The sequence below is a fragment of the Pongo abelii genome, chromosome 11, assembly GCF_028885655.2.
Source record: "Pongo abelii isolate AG06213 chromosome 11, NHGRI_mPonAbe1-v2.0_pri, whole genome shotgun sequence".
In the NCBI taxonomy this organism is placed as follows: domain Eukaryota; kingdom Metazoa; phylum Chordata; class Mammalia; order Primates; family Hominidae; genus Pongo; species Pongo abelii.
This window is the reverse complement of record NC_071996.2, coordinates 65,646,315-65,666,038: the sequence shown is the minus strand read 5'-3', so window position 1 is coordinate 65,666,038 and position 19,724 is coordinate 65,646,315. Positions and strand designations below refer to the sequence as shown.

Below are 19,724 nucleotides of genomic sequence, written 5' to 3'. Positions count from 1 at the left end.
TATGACATCACAACTAAGTGAAGCAAGGCTAGATTTTCTTACGGATAATGATGGAAACATTTTCCTTACTACATGGAGAAAAGTGGTTTGGGATGCTTAATTTATGCCATTTTTTAAAAAACTCCAAGTGGACTAAAGATTTAAATTTAAAAGGTAAACTGTGAAGCTATTAGAATCATATTTGGAATTACCTTCTAATGATGTGGAGGATTAAGATGTCTCAAACAAACCTGAAAACAGAAAATATAATGTGAAAAGTTATGGGTTTACCTACATTAAAAGTAGTGCTTTTTTCAGTACAAACACACAGAGATTGAGAGAAAATGTGTGCAATACTCCAAATCAGCAGAGTATCATTTGGCATATGCAAACAAATTCTCAAATCAACGAGAATATTATTATAGGAAACTCAGAAAACTATGGGCAAGAGGTAGAAATCGTAATTTGCAGGTGAAGCCAGGCTGGTTGACATATATTTGAAGAGATGCTCAGGCTCATTAGCAATCAGAGAAAACAAGAATACTACTTTCATATTGGCAAAAAATTAGAAGTTATTTTTGACCAAGTGTTGGTGCCAAGAACTGTTGATGAGAGTGTCAACTGATGTAGCCATACATACAATGTTGTGGCAGTTATTTCTCTTTCTCTCTCTTCCCCGTTCCCCTACACTTTCTCTCAACAACAACCAAACCTATGTTAGATGCGTACTATTTGCCAGGATATAATTGCCATTCTCATGGTGCTTATATTCTGCTAGGGATACATAGATCTACAAGATCCCCTAATAAGCATATTAGAGTTGGGATTTGGTTGTGCGTAAGGAGAAAAAAAAGAAATTAAATAAAATATAAAAAAAGCTTTTCATTGACCTAAGTGATAGTGCACCGTAAACTATCCAAAAAAAAAAAAAAAGAATCCGATCATTGTGAGCCTGGGCTTGGAATCTGTAATGTGTCATGAGACTTAAACAACATTTTAAAATGTTAGGAAATAAGGGTACCCCAGAAACATATTATTCAGCCAGTACACTGAGGCAACATCCATTAAAAGTGGAAAAATCAAACAGTCTGGTTGCTGCCAAGTAAAAGAAGTTTAGAAATTTAGCTCTAATGGCTCCGAATGGTGGGAGGATCTCAAGATAAGCTACCCAAGACAGCATCTCTGCGTCTGTTACAACCAAAAGAATCTCATCAATAAAATCAGGTACCTACTATAGTTATGCAGAAAAATGTCATGTTTTATCATCAGAGATATATTTTCCCCCTCAAATCAAACTTTTTCTATGCTTGGTGTACAGAAAAAAATAAATATTATCAGTAGCTCAAAGTGTCCTGCCCTTCCCAGGATGTACCCACAAAGAAAATTGGAGATAAAAACCCTCCCACTAGGCAGAATCTGGAGCAGCCACATTTGCAGACCCAGGAATTCACTTTCAGGACAGTGACTGAATAAATGGATGCACCTGAAAATTTGTTGGTCTTTTTATATGCCTTTAAATTCTGTGTTCTAGTATATAAGATATATTCTAGTCTCATTACTAATGTGGGTTTCTTTCCCAGAGTTTCTGTCTTTATTCTCTTTCTGTAAATAATCATGTTTGTTACAATCATCCTGTATTGGAATGATTGAATTTTAATTAAGAGTTTGATAGTAAGGCCTTTTAGTATATCCAGTCCAAAAAAAAATTGGAAGAGGAATGGATATAACTGGAAGATTGTATACTCTGAGAAATATTGCTCCTTCATTTCTCAAATCTTTGAGTTGTACCTTTGATATGAATACGTTCAAAGCTGTCTGTAGAGTTAGAGTTACAATCTGTTTTAGACACATATTTGAAATACTATAAGTGTGTATAGGTAGGTATGAATGCCAAGCAAAAAAAGAGTATAAAATACACTAGAAATTCCAAATACATACCCCACCAATCGCCTTTGGTGTGGGAACTGGGAGTTGGTATTTGGAGTTGCCTCTCCAGGACTGAGTGTGAGGAAGGTTCTTTGCAAAGGTGATGTGGACAAAGGGACAATAAGATTGTCAGGTAGTCTGGCTCAGGTCAGTTCCCATGTCAGTTCTAATCCAATAAGATGAATCAATGAGGTTTTTTTCAAGAAATGTAACAGGTTGTCATTTAATCAATTAATCGTAAGATCTGGACTGTTCATTTTCTGAGCCCTTTATTTTAGCTAACTTTTGTGGTTTAAAAAAAATTTTTATAACCAAATAAACACTTGAAAAAAACAGGACTGGAAAATGTGTCACTGAGTACTATTATCAGAAGCTCCTTACTTGCTTCCTGTTAAGGTCATGGTGCTCTGAAAACTCTTTTTGATGTTGTCGTTCAAATTAACTAACCCTCTTTTTCTTCTTAAACCTTTGGTAATGGTATTTGTTATGCTATGTTACATTTTACATTTTTACAGATACAGGAAGTACAAAGACCACACATTCTGGAAAATATTTAATAGAAGTCAAGTTAAATAATTGTGTTCTTTTTAGTAAAGGCAGTTAATGAAATGAATAACAAATGACCACCTATTATTTATTCCTTTCATACATCAACTTACATATTAGAAAAGGATCTTTTTCAAAGCACATGAAATATTTTTTAATAAATAAAATATAAAGATGACTGCCTTTGAAACACTGCTAAAATATGTCAAAATAGTTAAAGAATTTATCAGATAAAAATACGCTATTGAATAGAACAGTAGTGAATAAAGACTAGAATTTAGTTGTGGAGTGAGGAACTGAGAGAGAAAAATACACAGTTATGTGCGGCCTAATGACATTTTGGTCAATGATGAACTGCATATCTGACGATTGTCCCATAAAATTATAATGGAGCTGAAAAAAATCCTATTACCTAGCAACACTATAGCCTTAGTAAAGTTGTAGTACAATGCGTTACTCAATTGTTTGTGTTGATGCTGAGGTAAACAAACCTACTGAGCTGACAGTCATATAAGAGTATAGCAATACAATTATGTACAGTAGATAACACTGATAATAATAATAAACTTTGTTACTGGTTTATGTACCTACTATACTATACTTTTTATTGTTATTTTAGTGTGCACTCCTTCTACTTATATAACAATGGTTAATGGTAGAATAGCCTCATGAAGTTTCTTCAGGAAGTATTCTAGAAGAAAGCATTGTTATCATAAGAGATGAGAGCTCCATGCCTGTTAGTGCCCCTGAAGACCTTCCAGTGGGACAAGGTATGGGGGTGAAAGACAGTGACATTGATAATTCTTCTCCTGTGTAGGCTAATATGTGTGTTTTTGCCTTCATCTTTAAGAAGAAAAGTTTTAAAAAGTAAAAAAATTTAAAGATTAAAAATTTTAAAATTAGAAAAAATCATATGGAATATAGATACAAAGAAAGAAAATTTTTTTTGTACAGCTAAACAAACAACGTGTTTGTTTTAACCTAAGCCTTCCTATAAGGGTTGAAATTTTTTTTTAAAGATAAAAAATTTATAGACCAAAAAAGTTACAGTAAACTAAGTTTAACTTATTAAAGAAATAATTTTTAAAATAAATTTAGTGTGGCCTAATATACGTGTAGTGTTTATAAAGTCTACAGTAGTGTATACTAATGTCCTGGTTCTTCAACATTCACTCACCGTCACTCACTGACTCATCCAGACCAACTTCCAGTTCTTTCAGCTCCATTCATGATAAGTGCCTTATATAGATATACCAATTTTTATCTTTTATACAATATTTTCACTGTACTTTTTCTATGTTTAGATACACAAATACTGTTGTGTTAAATGGCCTACAGTAGTCATTATAGTAATCTGCTTTACAGATTTGTAGCCTAGGTATAATAGGCTATATCATACAGCCTAGGTATGTGGTAGACTAACATCTAGGTTTATGTAAGAATACTTTTATGGTATTTGCACGATGATAAAATTGTATTCACTTCCAAGAATGTATTCACATCATTAAGCAATGCATGTTTGCAGTTGCTTCAGACATTTCTTCCGTTTCTTTCTCTTTTTCTTCTTTTTCTGGTATTCCCACTTGTGCATGTTATGCCTTTTGTTGTCCCATAGTGTGGATATTTCTGTTCTGATTTTTTCATTCTTTTCTCTCTTTTTTTTTTTTTTCAGTTTTCAAAGTTCTGTTGATATATCCTCAAACCCAGAGATTCTTTTCTCAGTCATGGCCAGTCTACTAATGAACCCATCAAAAGCATTCTTCTTTCTATTATAATGTTTTTGATCTCTTAGCTTTCTTTTTATTCTTTGAGTTTCCATTCCTGTTTATATTACTCATCTGTTTGTGCAGGTTGTCTACTTATTCCATGAGACCCCTTAGCATATTAGTCACAGTTGTTTTATAACTGTTGTCTGATAATTCCAACCTCTCTGCCATAGCTAGGTCTGATTCTGATGGTTGCTCTGCCTTGCTTCAAACTGTGGTTTTTGCCTTTGAGTATGCCTTGTAATTTTTTGTCAAAAGATAGACAGGATGTATTGGGTAAAAGTAACCCTGGTGAACAGACCTTTAGTGATGTAGTGGTAAGGTGTGCAGGGAGGGGAAGCATTCTTTGAGTCTGTCTTTTAGCGAGACTGTGCCCCTTGGCTATGCATTTCACAAGCACACTTAGCTTGTTTTGGTAGTGCAGGATTGCTACAGGGGGGCTGGAGTTGGATATTTCTCTTTCTCCATGTTAGTTAGCCACAATGTTTGGGCTCTGATAAAATAGTTTCTCCTGAGGCCAGGACTTATTAAGGAGAACTGAATGCTCTGAGGTATTTCAAAGTGGTTGTTTTCCCCCTCTCCTTCTGGAAGCCTGAGAGGGTTTTGCTCTGATCTTCACAGTGAGACCTGGTAGAGTTAAAACTCACAAAAGTATGACCTCCCCCACTGTATTAGTCTGTTCTCACATAGCTATAAAGAACTACCTGAGACTGGGTAATTTATAAAGAAAAGAGGTTTAATTGGCTCACGTTTCCACAGGCTATACAGGAAGCATGGCTGCAGAGGCCTCAGGAAACATAATTATGGCAGAAGGCAAAGGAGAAGCAGGCTTGTCTTCACAGGGCCAGAGCAGAAGGAAGATGAGAGACGGGGGAGGTGAGACACACTGTTAAACTATGAGATCTCATAATAGCTAACTCACTCACTATCACAAGAATAGCACCAAATGGGAAATTAGCCCCCATGATCCAATCACTTCCCACCAGGCCCCAACTACAACTTTGGAGATTACCATTTGACATGAGATTTGGGTGGGGACACAGACCCAAACCATGTCACCCACCTTCCCATGACTGGGTCCTTCTGGAGCACTTATCTCTCAGGCTCTCTACTTTAGGCTTCCAAAGCAACTTACCAATTACAGTTCAGGTTTTCCTACCGCAGTACTTGTTCTAGGGGAGGATTCTGCTTATGGCTATTAAGTTGTGATTTTTCTCTTTGTACCTATCTTGCTAATTTTGGGGGGTAGTGGTTTGCTCTGTAATCATACTTCTCTGATGGATCTAAAATGAGTTGTTGATTTCTTTAGTCTGTTCAGCTTTTTATATGTTAGGATGCAGTAATGACTTGTAAGCTCCTTATGCGCCAGAACAGAACCTGGAAATTCTAAATCTATAAGCTTTATTTTTTTTCTTATATCTGACTTTGAAATAGAATTTAACTAGTCTCTTGAAATTAGTTGGGTATTCCATCATCCTTTTTGCATCTTCTGTTTTCTGGAACAAGTTTATAAGGAGTGATAAGTAGTAAGTATGCGTTCCTTAAATGTTTGGTAAAAAGTACCTGCAAAATAGTCAGGGACTGGGGTCTTACGCAATTTTTAAATATTGTTCCAGGTTATATTTCCATATAACTTAATTAAATTATTTGAGGTATTTTTGTGTGCTCAGCCATCATAAATCATTTTTAGTACCATACAGACACACACACATACACACACACACACAGACACACACACACACACAAAACCTCTGGGGCTTTGCACTTGTTATTTCTCTTTTTGGAGCACTCTTCTTTTCATATATTTTGCCAGCTAACTCTTACTATCCATTAGTTTTCTTTGATACTTTGCCTGCAATCAATAGCCTCTACCAGATGGTAGTGGTCATATATTATAGAGAACCATGCCTTCCAGAAAGCCTTGACCTCAGTCAGATCAGATTTGTATGCTATATAGAATCCTTCTCTTTTCTCAAGGCTCTTATCACACAATATTGTCATTCCCTGTAGACTCATCAGTATGTTCCACTAGTTCATAATCTCCTTGAAGGCAAGAGTTGTATCACTTCTTGATTCCTAATGGATTGACATATATTAAGTCCTTAAAGTATTTGTCAAATAAAACATTCTATACAACTAACTAAGTTATGGTGTTAAAGGGCAAGTGGTTGTTTTCTCCATACTTTTGCTTGATATTGACATTTGTGAAATTTTGTTCAGTGTATACTTTAAGCAGATAACCACTACCATCTGGTGGCAATTACATGAATTACAGTCAATAGCCTCAGAGTATGTTTCAAGCCGGTAGTTCTCACTTAGGGAAATGGGAAACCAGACCAGCAGAGAGGTGGGTAACAAATGTGTTTCTCAAGTACTTAAAAGGTCAAAGTTAGCTCACTATTTTCAAAACATTATGGGCATATTCAGTGATAACTCCATAATCACATATTTTACTTGCAAGCACATGGTTCAAATATTCTTTAAAGATATTTTATTAAGTAGACATTTATTTTGTTGTATTTTTCAACTGTATTGACTTTTTATCATTATGAAATCTCTTTTTTAATCTCTAGTTATTCTCCTTAAGTTTTACTTTAATATTAATAGAGCTACACTACTTTCTTTCAATTATTTTTTACATGATATATCTTTTTCTATCAATCATTTTACTTTCAACTGATCTGTAGCCTTATATTTGTAGTTTGTGACTATCCCTCTACCTGCTTCACTGGCTCCATCTTATGTGTCAGGCAGTCTTTTAGAAGTGGTCATACTTATCTTCTCTAAGGCCATTCAAGACTGTTACTTTGCAATGCCAATGGGCCTCCAGTAGATACCTCTTGTCTTCATCAATGGGTGACATCATGCTTTCCTAGTTTAATACTAAGCTGTGACAGTCAAGGATGTATATACCTTGTGCAAATGGGATGCTCTTTTTGTTCTGCATGTGGACTCTTGCTTATCCTCCCTGCTTGTGGCCGTGTGGGAAAGGTAACAGTGTGGTCAGCACTGAGAGACATCAAATTCTAGTAATGCAGTGACTATAATCTACTGTATCATGAGGACTATGTAGGTGGAAGATGTGTAGTTTATGCTATAAAATTCCAATATGACACTTAACATGACTAGAAAATAATTGTTCATATTTTCCTGAATACTCTGGGAAATTGTCAATAATGCTTAGCTATAATTTTTAGAGAGCCACGGAATACTAGCATTCATTTGCAGCATAATGAATGATGTACTATCATAAGTAGCAATGTGACCAGCATTAAGTCAATGGTATTAAGATTTTTCAGAGGCAAGATACTGTTTTAATACAAACAGGTTCTGAAAAGCCACAACACTGTGGTTAATAACAATAATGTCCTCTATTTTCTGAAGGTGGGAAATATGAAATTAGCCTGTATGGTCATTTGACAACTCATACAAAATAATTCGTGAACCTGAATAGAAGGAGATGGTGTTTGGATACCACAAAAAATAATCGTGTGCACTAACTGGATAACAAATAAATTGATAAGTGACTAATTTCTGTCCACTATTAAAAACCATCTTTATGATAAGTCTCTATGCCTAATATAAACCCATGAGCACTATAAGGCATTTTAAAATCACGTTGCAGATATAGAAAGGACCCTGTATTAAATATCTGCCTGATGTCCTGCTGACCATAGAGTGGCCTTGTTCCTAGGCCTCTCTAATTAGATAGTAGGGAATTGTTTAGGAAAAGGCTTATAGAGGGGAAGTATACCTAATTAATCAAGATATAATTAAATGGAATACATTGGAAACTGTCCTGAGAGTGAGAGCTGTGATGTATACACACTCTGATGATCCATAAATTAAAGGAAAGTACAAATTAGAACTTTAGCAAAGGGATAGCTTGAACACAGAACCCTGGTTTCCAGATCTTTTGAGTTTTCTTTCTAGGATGATGCAATATAACATTCCAGAAAAGGCAAAACTATGAGGATGAAAAGTGATCCATAAATTATAGTGCCAATCTACCATATCCAAAAAAATACTCTGGATTAAAAGAAAAGTGAAACAGAACAGAGATTTCAAAGTAGGTGGTGACCAAAAGAAGATACAAATTGTATAAGCCTTCAATTAGTCTATCTACCTGACTACCCATCCATCTAAAATAACTATACTTTTGAAATAAACTTTAAGAAATTTTTAGATATTCAAGTCAATATTAAAAATATATATATTGATAGAAGCCTGAAATAAAAATTTTACATTGTCTCAACAAAATACAACATGGCTGGTTAATGTGAGTGTTGAAATTGATATAATTCATATTAGATAATATTAAAATGATAAAAATGAATCAGATCTCTTTTTTGTTAATGTGGAGGAAACAGAGGATATGTTTTAAAATAAGAAAAGCACCCTGTTTTATAGCTGAAACCATGGAGGGTGGCAAAGAGAAGAAAAAGGTTCCTGCTATGCCAGAAACCCTTAAGAAAAAGCAAAGGGATTTCGCAGAGCTGAAGATTAAGCACCTGAGAAAGAACTTTGCCCAAAAGATGCTTCAAAAGGCAAGGAGGAAGCTTATCTGTGAAAAAAGAGACGCACTATCACAAGGAATATAGACAGATATACAGCACAGAAATTCGATAGGTAGGATGGCAAGAAAAGGTGGCAACTTCTCGGCCGGGCGCAGTGGCTCACGCCTGTAATCCCGGCACTTTGGGAGGCTGAGGTGGGTGGATCACGAGGTCAGGAGATCGAGACCATCCTGGCAAACACGGTGAAAGCCCGTCTCTACTAAAAATACAAAAAATTAGCCGGGCCTGGTGGCCGGCGCCTGTAGTCCCAAATACTCGGGAGGCTGAGACAGGAGAATGGCGTGAACCTGGGAGGAGGAGCTTGCAGTGAGCCGAGATCACGCTACTACAACTCCAGCCTGGGCGACAAAGCGAGACTCCGTCTAAAAAAAAAAAAAAAAAAAAAAAAAGGTGGCAACTTCTATGTACCTGCAGAACCCAAAATGATGTTTGTCATCAGGATCAGAGGTATCAGAGGTATCAATGGTGTGAGCCCAAAGGTCCGAAAGGTGTTGCACCTTCTTCACCTTCATCAAATCTTCAGTGGAACCTTTATGAAGCTCAACAAGGCTTCATTTAACATTCTGAAGATTGTAGAACCATATATTGCTTGGGGGTACCCAAATCTGAAGTCAGTAAATGAACTTATCTCGAGGATGGTTATTGCAAAATCAGTAAGAAGCAAATTTCTTTCACTGGTAACACTGATTGCTCGATCTCTTGGTAAGTATGGCATCATCTTCATGGAGGATCTGATTCATGAGATCTATACTGTTGGAAAATGCTTTAAGAAGCAAATAACTTCCTGTGGCCCTTCAAATTATCCTCTCCATGAGGTGGAATGAAAAAAAAAAAAAAAAAGACAGCTTATTTAGTAGAAAGTGATGATCCTGGCAACAGGGAGGAACAGATCAACAGGCTTATCAGAAGAATGAACTAAGGTGTCTACCACGATTATTTTTCTAATCTGGTGAGTTAATAAAACAGTACCTCCTCTCAGATTGAAAAAAAAAAGCAAGTGAGAAAAAATGATCCATTTTTGTTAAAACAAACCAAAATTCTGTATATGTATATACACTTATACAATTTTGTATGGGCATGGGCTAAAAGAAAATATAAAGGCCACTAACATTGGTTTAATTATGTTTGTATGGAAAGAGGAAAGTAATTAGGGAAAGCTAATAAATTGGTTATATTTCTTTGCATTATTTCCCTCATTACAGTGGTTGTGTAATATTGAATTAACATTTCAATGAGAAAAGTGTTAATTAACAAATGGATATTTACTACTGTAGAACAGCATTCTAAATCATTTGTTGGCATCTGCAAGGTATTGTGTTAGAGTGGAGACTTGCAGGCATACATGAAATCTGTCCTCCAGAAGCTGCCAATTATTTTTCTACTTCTGTTTAAGACAGGCTAAGTTGATGTAGACAGACCAATCTAATATGCCAAGATAGGCATATTTAGGTTTAGGAAAGTTTTAAACATCAAGGACTAAAGGAAAACACACTGAGGTGAGCCCAACATTTATTGCATTTTTTCCTCTTGAGGCATTTGCCAATTAACATGTAGTATCTGGTAGACTGGAAAGGTGGCAAGCAAATGACAGCTTAATGCTTGAGAAATTGGGCAGAGCTTCTGGCCATTTTATGAGGGTGATGGGACAAAATAATTGTTCAAAGTGAACAAGGAGGAGGATGTTGGGCAAACACCTCAGGCTTTCAGTTAAAAACCTTGGGCTGAGCACGGTGGCTCACGCCTTTAATCCCAGTGCTTGGGGAGGCCGAAGCGGGCAGATCACGAGGTCAGGATATTGAGACCATCTTGGGTAATACACGGTGAAACCCCGTCTCTACTAAAAATACAAAAAAATTAGCCAGGCTTGGTGGCGGGTGCTTGTTGTCCCAGCTAATTGGAGGCTGAGGCAGGAGAATGGCATAAACCCGGGAGGTGGAGTTTGCAGTGAGCTGAGATTGTGCCACTGCACTCTAGCCTGGGTGACAGAGCAAGACTCTGAATATGAGTGAAAGACATAAGTCATCCGTCACAACTCACAAAATCTGCATACTGCTAGGGTTAACTGTTAAGTAATTCATCCCTAACCTAGCCTGCCAGAAGCAAAATTATACCCTCTTTGGAAGAATATAATATCATCCATAGCAAGAGAACATTTTTCATATACAATGTTTGGCATTAAATAAAAATTGCTATAGATAACGGAAAAGAAAATACATTTTTGAACATCAAGGAAAAGTTTCTAGAATATAGAAACAGAATATTATTATAATCAAGTTGTCATGAAATTGTAGAACAATATATAACATATCAGAAGAAAACTAGAAACAATTTATTAAAAAGTAAATAGAAATACTAGTTATAAAAAATAAAATAACAGAAATTAAGAAATCAAAACAGAAATTTAATAGGAAGAAGACACAGTTGAGGATCAGATTTCTTCAAGTCACAGAATAGATTCAGTTTTGGTAAATAATCCTGATGCTGGGGACATAATGGAAGCCTCAGAAATCTCAAAAGCTTGAAATCAAACAGAGTATATTATTTTAAAACAGTGAAGTTAAACTAGAATTAACAAAGATAACTAGAAAATCTCTAAATAGTTGGGAATTGTGGGTTACACTATTAAATATACCATGGGTCAAAAAGAAACAACAAAGACTGTAACTACCAAAGAGTTCAGCTTGCCTGCTGCCTAAACAGAGCTGATTTATCAAGACAGGGGAATTGCAATGAAGAAAGAGGAATTCACACAAAGCCAGCTGTGCAGGAGACCAGAGTTTTTTTATTACTCAAATCACTCTCCTCAAGCATTCAAACATTAGAGTTTTTAAAGATAATTTGGTGGGTTGGGACTCGGGGAAGTAGGGAGTACGGATTGCTCAGGTTGGAGATGGAATCACAGAGGGGTTGAAGTGGGATTTTCTTGCTGACTTTTTGTTCCTGGGTGGAATGATAAAAATGTTTGAGCCAGATTTTAGGTCTAGGTAGTATCAGCTGATCCATCTAGTGCAGGGTTTGCAAAATATCTCATGCATTGATCTTAGGTTTTACAATAGTGATGTGAACCCCAGGAACAATTTGGGAGGTTTGGACTCTTGCAGTCAGAGGCTGCATGACCCCTAAACTGTAAATTCTAATCTTGAAGCTAATGTGTTAGTCCTGCAAAGGAAGACTGGTCCCCAGGCAGGAAGGGGATCTTTTTGGGAAAGGGCTATTATCACTTTTATTTCAGAATTGAACCATAAACTAAATTCCTTCCCAAGGTTAGTTCGGCCTATGCCCAGGAATGAACGAAGACAGCTTAAAACTTTAGAAGCAAGATGGAGTAGGTTAGGTCTGATCTCTTTCACTGCCATAATTTCCTCAGTTATAATTTTTGCAAAGGCAGTTTCTAGACAATTAGGGAATATTTAAAATTGGATGGCTAGGTAAATACAGCTTAAATACAGCTTACAAATATTTGTGGAATACAGCTATAATCACCAAAAGGGAAAGCTATAATCATGCTTTCAGTGAAATTTATACAGAGACATATCAAAAAAAACAAAAACTGAAAAGTCAATTATTTTATTATCCATCTCAAGAAGTTAGAAAAAATAATTAAACCAAAAAAATAGAAGTAATAAAATGATAAAGAGCAGAAAATAATAAAATAGACAGTAAGTATGAAACCAGAGAAAAACCTCAAAGCCAAAAATTGGTTGTTTGAAAAAAGTAATAAAGTTGCTATACTCCTAGAATTATCATTAATGGAAAAAATAGAGAAGGAAGAAAATATCAATATTGCAAATATAAAAGGAGATAGCAGAATAGACCATGCAGACATTACAAACATTATAGCACAATTCTGTGAAAAACTTTATGATAATACATTTCCACATTTGATGAAAACAACAAATGTTTTTGAAAAACACAAATTGCCAAAACTGACAAAAGAGGAAAGAGAACAACTCAGTAGTCATATATATAAATATATAAATATTACATCTACATATCAATATATAAATATATCTACATATCAATATAGAAATATATCTACATATCAATATAGAAATATATCTACATATCAATATAGAAATATATCTACATATCAATATATAAATATATCTACATATCAATATAGAAATATATCTACATATCAATATAGAAATATATCTACATATCAATATAGAAATATATCTACATATAAATATATAAATATATCTATATATACATATATAAATATATCTATATATAAATATACAAATATTATATCTGTATATAAATATATAAATATTATATCTATATATAAATATTATATCTATATATAAATATTATATCTATATATAAATAAACAAATATAATATATGATATAAATATATATAAACTATAAATATATATAAGATATAAATATATAAAATATAAATATATATATTATATATAAATTAACATTTTTTGACTAAGGAAACACCAGGTCTAAGAGATAACACTAATCTTTTTTTTTTTTTTTGAGACAGTCTTGCTCTGTTGCCCAGGCTAGAGTGCAGTGGCACAATCTTAGCTCACTGCAACCTCCGTCTTCCAGGTTCACATGATTCTCCTGCCTCAGCCTCCCTAGTAGCTGAGATTACAGGTGTGCACCCCCACACACACGGCTAATTTTTGTATTTTTAGTAAAGATGGGGTTTCACCATATTGGCCAGGCTGGTCTCGAACTCTTGAGTCTGTGATCTGCCTGCCTCAGCCTCCCAAAGTGCTAGGATTACAGACATGAGCCACCATGCCTGGCCAATAACACTAGTCTCAATAAAACTATTCCAGAAGATTGAAAAGGAGGAAACTCCTCCCAACTCATTTCACGAGGCCACAAAAACTACATGTAATAAATCTAAGATGAAGCTAATAAGAAGGACAAATTCTAAGCTAAATTCTCTAAACACAGGTGAAACTTTTCTAAATATTTCTAGATACTCACAGGCCAAGTCAAGAAAATGTAAAAAAAAAATTGTAAGAATAAAAGTGTAGTTAACAGTTTGAAAATCATGTAATTTACTTATTTTTTTTTAACAGAACAAAGGGAAAAAATTAAGTGATAGTCAATATATGCAAAATATATTTGATAAAATTCAACACCTACTCACAGTTGGGGGTAAAAAGCCCTCTTAGTTAACCAGGACCAAAAGGGTTTTTTTTTTTGAGATGGTATCTCGCTCTGTTGCCCAGGCTGGAGTGTAGCAGCATGATCTCCGCTCACTACAACCTTTGCCTCCAGGATTCAAGCGATTCTCCTGCCTCAGCCTCCTGAGTAGCTGGGCCGGACCTTCAAAACCATTTTTCTTTCCTAGGCCTTTAGGCCTGGGTTGGGAAGGGCTGCTGTGAACTTCTGACATGCCCTGGAGATATTTTCACCATTGTCTTGGTGATTAACATTTGGCTCCTTGTTACTTATGCAAATTTCCACTGCCAGATTGAATTTCTCCTCAAAAAAAGGTTTTTCTCTTCTACCGCATTGTCAGGCTGCAAATTTTCTAAGCTTTTATGTTCTGCTTCCTCTTGAATGTTTTGCTGCTTAGAAATTTATTTTGCCAGATATCCTAAATCATCTCTCTCAAGTTCAAAGTTCCACAGATCCCTAGGGCAAGGGCAACATGCTGACAGTCTCTTTGCTAAAGCATAATAAGAGGCACCTTTGCTCTGATTCCCAACAAGTTCCTCCTTTCCATCTGAGACCACCTCATCCTGGACTTCATCTTCCATATTACTATCAGCATTTTGGTCAAAGCCATTCAACAAATCTCTAGGAAGTTCCAAACTTTTCCACATTTTTCTATCTTCTTCTGAGCTCTCCAAATGTTCCCAATCTCTGCCTGTTACCCAGTTCCAAAGTCGCTTCCACATTTTCAGGTATCTTTGTAACAGTACCACACTCTAGCAGTACTAATTTACTGTATTAGTCCACTTTCATACTGCTATGAAGATGCATAGTCTGCAAATATTTTCTTCCATTCTGTAGGTTGCCTGTTTACTCTGCTGATAGTTTCTTTTGCTGTGCAGTTCTTTAGTATAATTAGGTACCATTTGTCAATTTTTTTCTTTGTTGTCTTCGTTTTCTGATGTCTTTGTCATAAAATATTTTGCCAGTTCCTATGTCCAAAATGGTATTTCCTAGGTCATCTTCACGGATTTTTATAGTTTTAGGTTTTACTTTTAAGTCTTTAATCCATCTTGAGTTGATTTTTGTATATGGTTTAAGGAAGGGGTCTAGTTTCAATTGACTGCAAATAGATAGCCAGTTATTCTAGCATCACTTACTGAATAGGGAGTCCATTCTCCATTGCATATTTTTGTTCAGTTTGCCAAAAACAATATGGTTGTAGGTATGTGGCTTTATATCTGGACTCTCTGTTTCATTGGTCTATGCATCTGTTTTTGTATGAGTACTATGCTATTTTGGTTACTGTATCCTTGCAGTAGGGTTTGAGGTTGGGCAATGTGATGCCTCTGGCTTTGTTCTTTTTGCTAAGGATTGCCTTGGCTACTCGAGCTCTTTTTTGGTTCCACGTGAATTTTAAAATAGATTTTTCTACTTCTTTGAAAGATGTCATTGGTAGTTTGATAAGAATTTCATTGAATCTCTAAGTTGCTTTGGGCAGTATGGCCATTTTAATACTGTTGATTCTTCCTATCCTTGAGTTTGGAATGCTTTCCCATTTGTTTGTGTCCTCTCTGATTTCTTTGACCAGTGTTTTGTAATTGTCATTGCAGAGATCTTTCACCTCCCTGGTTAGCTGTATTCCTAGGTATTTTATTCTTTTTATGGCTATTGCATATGGGATTGCATTCTTGATTTTTCTTTCAGATTGGATGGTGTTGGTGAATAGGAATGCTACTGATTTTTGTATATTGATTTTGTATTCTGAAACCTTGCTGACATTGTTTATTAGATCAAGGAGCTTTTGGGCAGAGTATGGAGTTTTCCAGGCATAGGGTCATATCATATGCAAACAGGTATAGTTTGACTTCCTCTCTTCCTTTTGGATCCATTTTATTTCTTTCCCTTGGCTGATTTCTCTGGCCAAGGCTTCCAATACTAGGGTGAATAGGAGTGGTGAGACAGGGCATCCTTATCTTGTTCTGATTTTAAAGGAGAATGCTTCTGGCTTTTGCCCATTCAGTATGATGCTGGCGGTGGGTTCATCATAGATGGCTCATTATTTTGAAGTATGTTCCTTCAATATCTAGTAAAAGTGACTTTGATTTTACACACAAGAGTGGGATATTTCATCTTGACCAGTATACTTTCAAACAGCAAAGTTTCTAAATCTTTTAGAGAACCGTGTTCAATTAGTAAGAAAGGAATAGTCACCCAAAGAAGGGGGAATGATATATTTTACAGCTGCAGATGACCAGAGGAAAAGTATTGTTTCTTATTAACATGGCAGCTGGCTTTATCTCTGTCTTTTATGCCAACCTGGTGAATAGCAGCGAGGATTTTTACAGTACATGTTAATTTTTATTTTGTATACTTCCTAATGACTTTACTATATTTTATGATTATCTATATTCTGTAGGTTATTTGCATCTATTTTATCTGTATGGTATAAATACTGTATAATGTCATGCTACTGCATATCTCTTCTCAATTCTGCAAATGGTGATATCATGCTGCAAATTTGAAACTGATCATGGTACACTATACCACAGAAACCAGAAAACACTACACATCAAAGATTTTCCCCCAGAGAGCTGGTTGTTAAATATTTACTAGCACATCACTGTTCATAAGGTTATTGTGAGGATTGAGTAAATACCTGCAAAATGCTAACAACAGTGTGTGAACCCATAATAAGCACTCAAAAAAAAACACATTACTTTTTATTAATAGTAGTAGGAGAAGGAGGAGGAGAAGGACAAGGAGGAATGAGTAGTAATTAGGAAACACACTTAAGAATTTGGTAACTTAAAAAAGAAGACGAAACACAAGCAGTCAACAAATATATAAGGAAATGCTCAACATTACTAATCATCAAATAAATACAGATTTAAACCATGTTGAGATGCTATTTTACACCAGTCATAACGGCTTTTATTAAAAAGTGAAAACAACAATAGATGTTTGCATGTGGATGTGGAGCAAAGAGAAGGCTCACACACTGTTGGTGGGTGTGTATATTCGTTCAACCTCTATGGAAAATATTATGGCTATCTTGAAGAATGAAAAATAGAACTACCATTCAACCCAGCAATCCTACTACAGTATATCTACCCAAAGGAAAGAAACTATTATACCAAAAAGACACCTGCACTCGTATGTTTATTGCAGCACTATTTATAACAGTAAAGTCATGGAACCAAAGTAAGTGCCCACCAACAGTAGACTGAATAAAGAAAATCTGGTATATATACACCATGGAATGCTATACCACCACAGGAAAAAAAAAAAAATGAATTCACGTACTTTTCAACAGCATGGATGAAACTGGAAGCTGTTATCCTAAGTGAGTAACACAGAAGCAGAAAATAAAATATCATATGTCCTCATTCACAACTGGGGGCTAAGCAAATAGTTCACAAGGACATGAAAGATGGGAAAAACAGACTCTGGGGACTCTAAAGTTGGGAGGGTTGAAAAATGCCCTACTGGATACAATGTACAATATTTGGGTGATGGGTACACTAGAAGCTGAACCCCAGCCAATATGCATGTAATAAAAATGTAACAAGCACATGTACCCCTGTGAATCTAAAATTAATGGATGAATAAATAAATGGTCTTATTTTACATGATGCTTCCTTTATAAGCTGTCATAATAATTTCTTAAATGTTGAACCTACTCATGCATTATTCCAAATGAGCTTGTTTTTCCTTAGCTCAGCTCTCAAAGTTATATATTCTTACTTTTCTATCCCATGTACTTTTTTCTTCTACCAGTTATTGTCACTCGTCATACAAAATTAAGGTGGTATGCCATAAGATTTCAGGTTGCTAATATCACTTTAACTTTGTATAAAAGTCAACCATTTACAATCTCTTTTTACTCTGAACTCATTTTTAACTTGTTTTCTCTGGTCTCAGAAAATTGAGTGTCTTTTCCCTTTACAGAGCCCGTCTCTTTGCATACACCCCTTGATTCATCCCCTTCTCACCTCCCAGACTTTCTTCCATTATTTCTCTCTTCTCCTTTACTTTTAATCTCTACATATCTACAAACACAATAGAAACTCTCACAATACCTGATTCTTCTTCAAGCATTTTCTCAAATCTCACCTTAGTGAAGCATAGCTTGACTGCCACCTTATTTAAAATTTTAACCCGTAGACGGCTGGATCACGAGGTCAGGAATTCAAGACCACTCTGGTCAAGACAGTGAAACCCCGTCTCTACTAAAAACATAAAAATTAGCCAGGTGTGGTGGTGGGTGCCTGTAATCCCAGCTACTCGGGAGGCTGAGGCAGAGAATTGTTTGAATCCGGGAGGCAGAGGTTGCAGTGAGTGGAGATGGTGCCACTGCATTCCAGCCTGGGCCACAGAGCAAGACTCCATCTCAAAAAAAAAAAATTCAACCCCTCTCCACTTCCGATGATTTTTGTCTACTTTTCTTTATTCTCGTCACCCCAATCTCTGAAACAATCACATATATCATATATAGAATCTTATATATATAATAGATTATATGTATAATCTTAATTTTGGTTGGCCGGGCACGGTGGCTCACGCCTGTAACCCCAGCACTTTAAGAGGCTGAGGCTGGCGGATCACGAGGTCAGGAGATGGAGACCAGCCTGGCCAACATGGTGAAACCCCATCTCTACTAAAAAATACGAAAAACTAGCCGGGCTTGGTGGTGCATGCCTGGAGTCCCAGCTACTTGGGAGCCTGAGGCAGGGAAATTGTTTGAACCTGGGAGGCGGAGGTTATAGTAAGCCGAGATCGTGCCACTGCACTCCAGCCTGGCGACAGAGTGAGATTCTGTCTCAAAAAAAAAAAAAAAAAAAAAAAAAAAAATTGCCTTCCCACTTAACATGTAGTAAGCATGCAATAAACATTTGCTGAATGAATGAATAACATTATTGCTTTTCATTTGTCTTACCTAAGGATAGCCTTGTATCTTATCAAGTATTTGAATTTTAATTTGGCTTGATACACTTTCTTGTATACATCACACAGCTATCATTTACTTGCTGGTATGCATTTGTTTCAACTAAGTTATTACTTCTACAGTAAAATCTGAAAGACAGAATTGAATTCTGGATACCTTTTTCATTTGAATTCAGTACTACATTCTTGTAAATGCTAATAGTTGTGGGAAATTGAGAAAATGTGAGTCCCTTCTCCTCTTTGACATTTCTGCTTTCTTATTTTAATCAGCATAAATTGTCTTCTGAAATCAATAGCTGAGAATTGTAAGAATTCATTTGTTTGTGTATTCTCTCTAGAAAAATTTTCATATTTGCAAGAAATATTTCTTTCTAAAGTTTTATGACTCTTTTTTTTTGCAAGCACCTTTCTTGTCCTTTAAATTTAACTGCAGTCTTAATGGGATAAATGACTCCATTTGTGCAGATCAGATCAGCAAGTACAGTCTGTCTCACATAAGGCAACTTTATGGGTGTCCAATCTGTGCAGTAGCACAGGGTTCATAATTAGAAGGGCCCTATACTTGGTTTAATGTTTTGCTATCACTGTTGTGATAGTCTTAATAATTTTTAAACAAAGAGCCCTGCATTTTCATTTTGAAAAGGGCCCCACAAATTATACAGCTGTTCCTGGTTTCAGAACTTGGTCATCTCTGAAGCAATGATTCTTGGTGAAAATGGAGAAGTTCTGATGTCAACAAAAAATTAAAATCCCTTATTAAAAAAAAGAGAATCTAATCAGTGGGGGAATATGCTGTGTTCTACTGGAAGACTGAACAATGAATATGTGTCTATTTTTTTCTTCCAGTATATT

At 35.6% G+C, this 19,724-nt stretch overlaps 1 pseudogene; it reads left to right on the top strand.

Moving 5' to 3' along the window:
* Nucleotides 1–8,635: 8,635 nt before the first annotated feature.
* Nucleotides 8,636–9,713, top strand: LOC100446787 (large ribosomal subunit protein uL30-like; annotated as a pseudogene).
* Nucleotides 9,714–19,724: the final 10,011 nt, after the last annotated feature.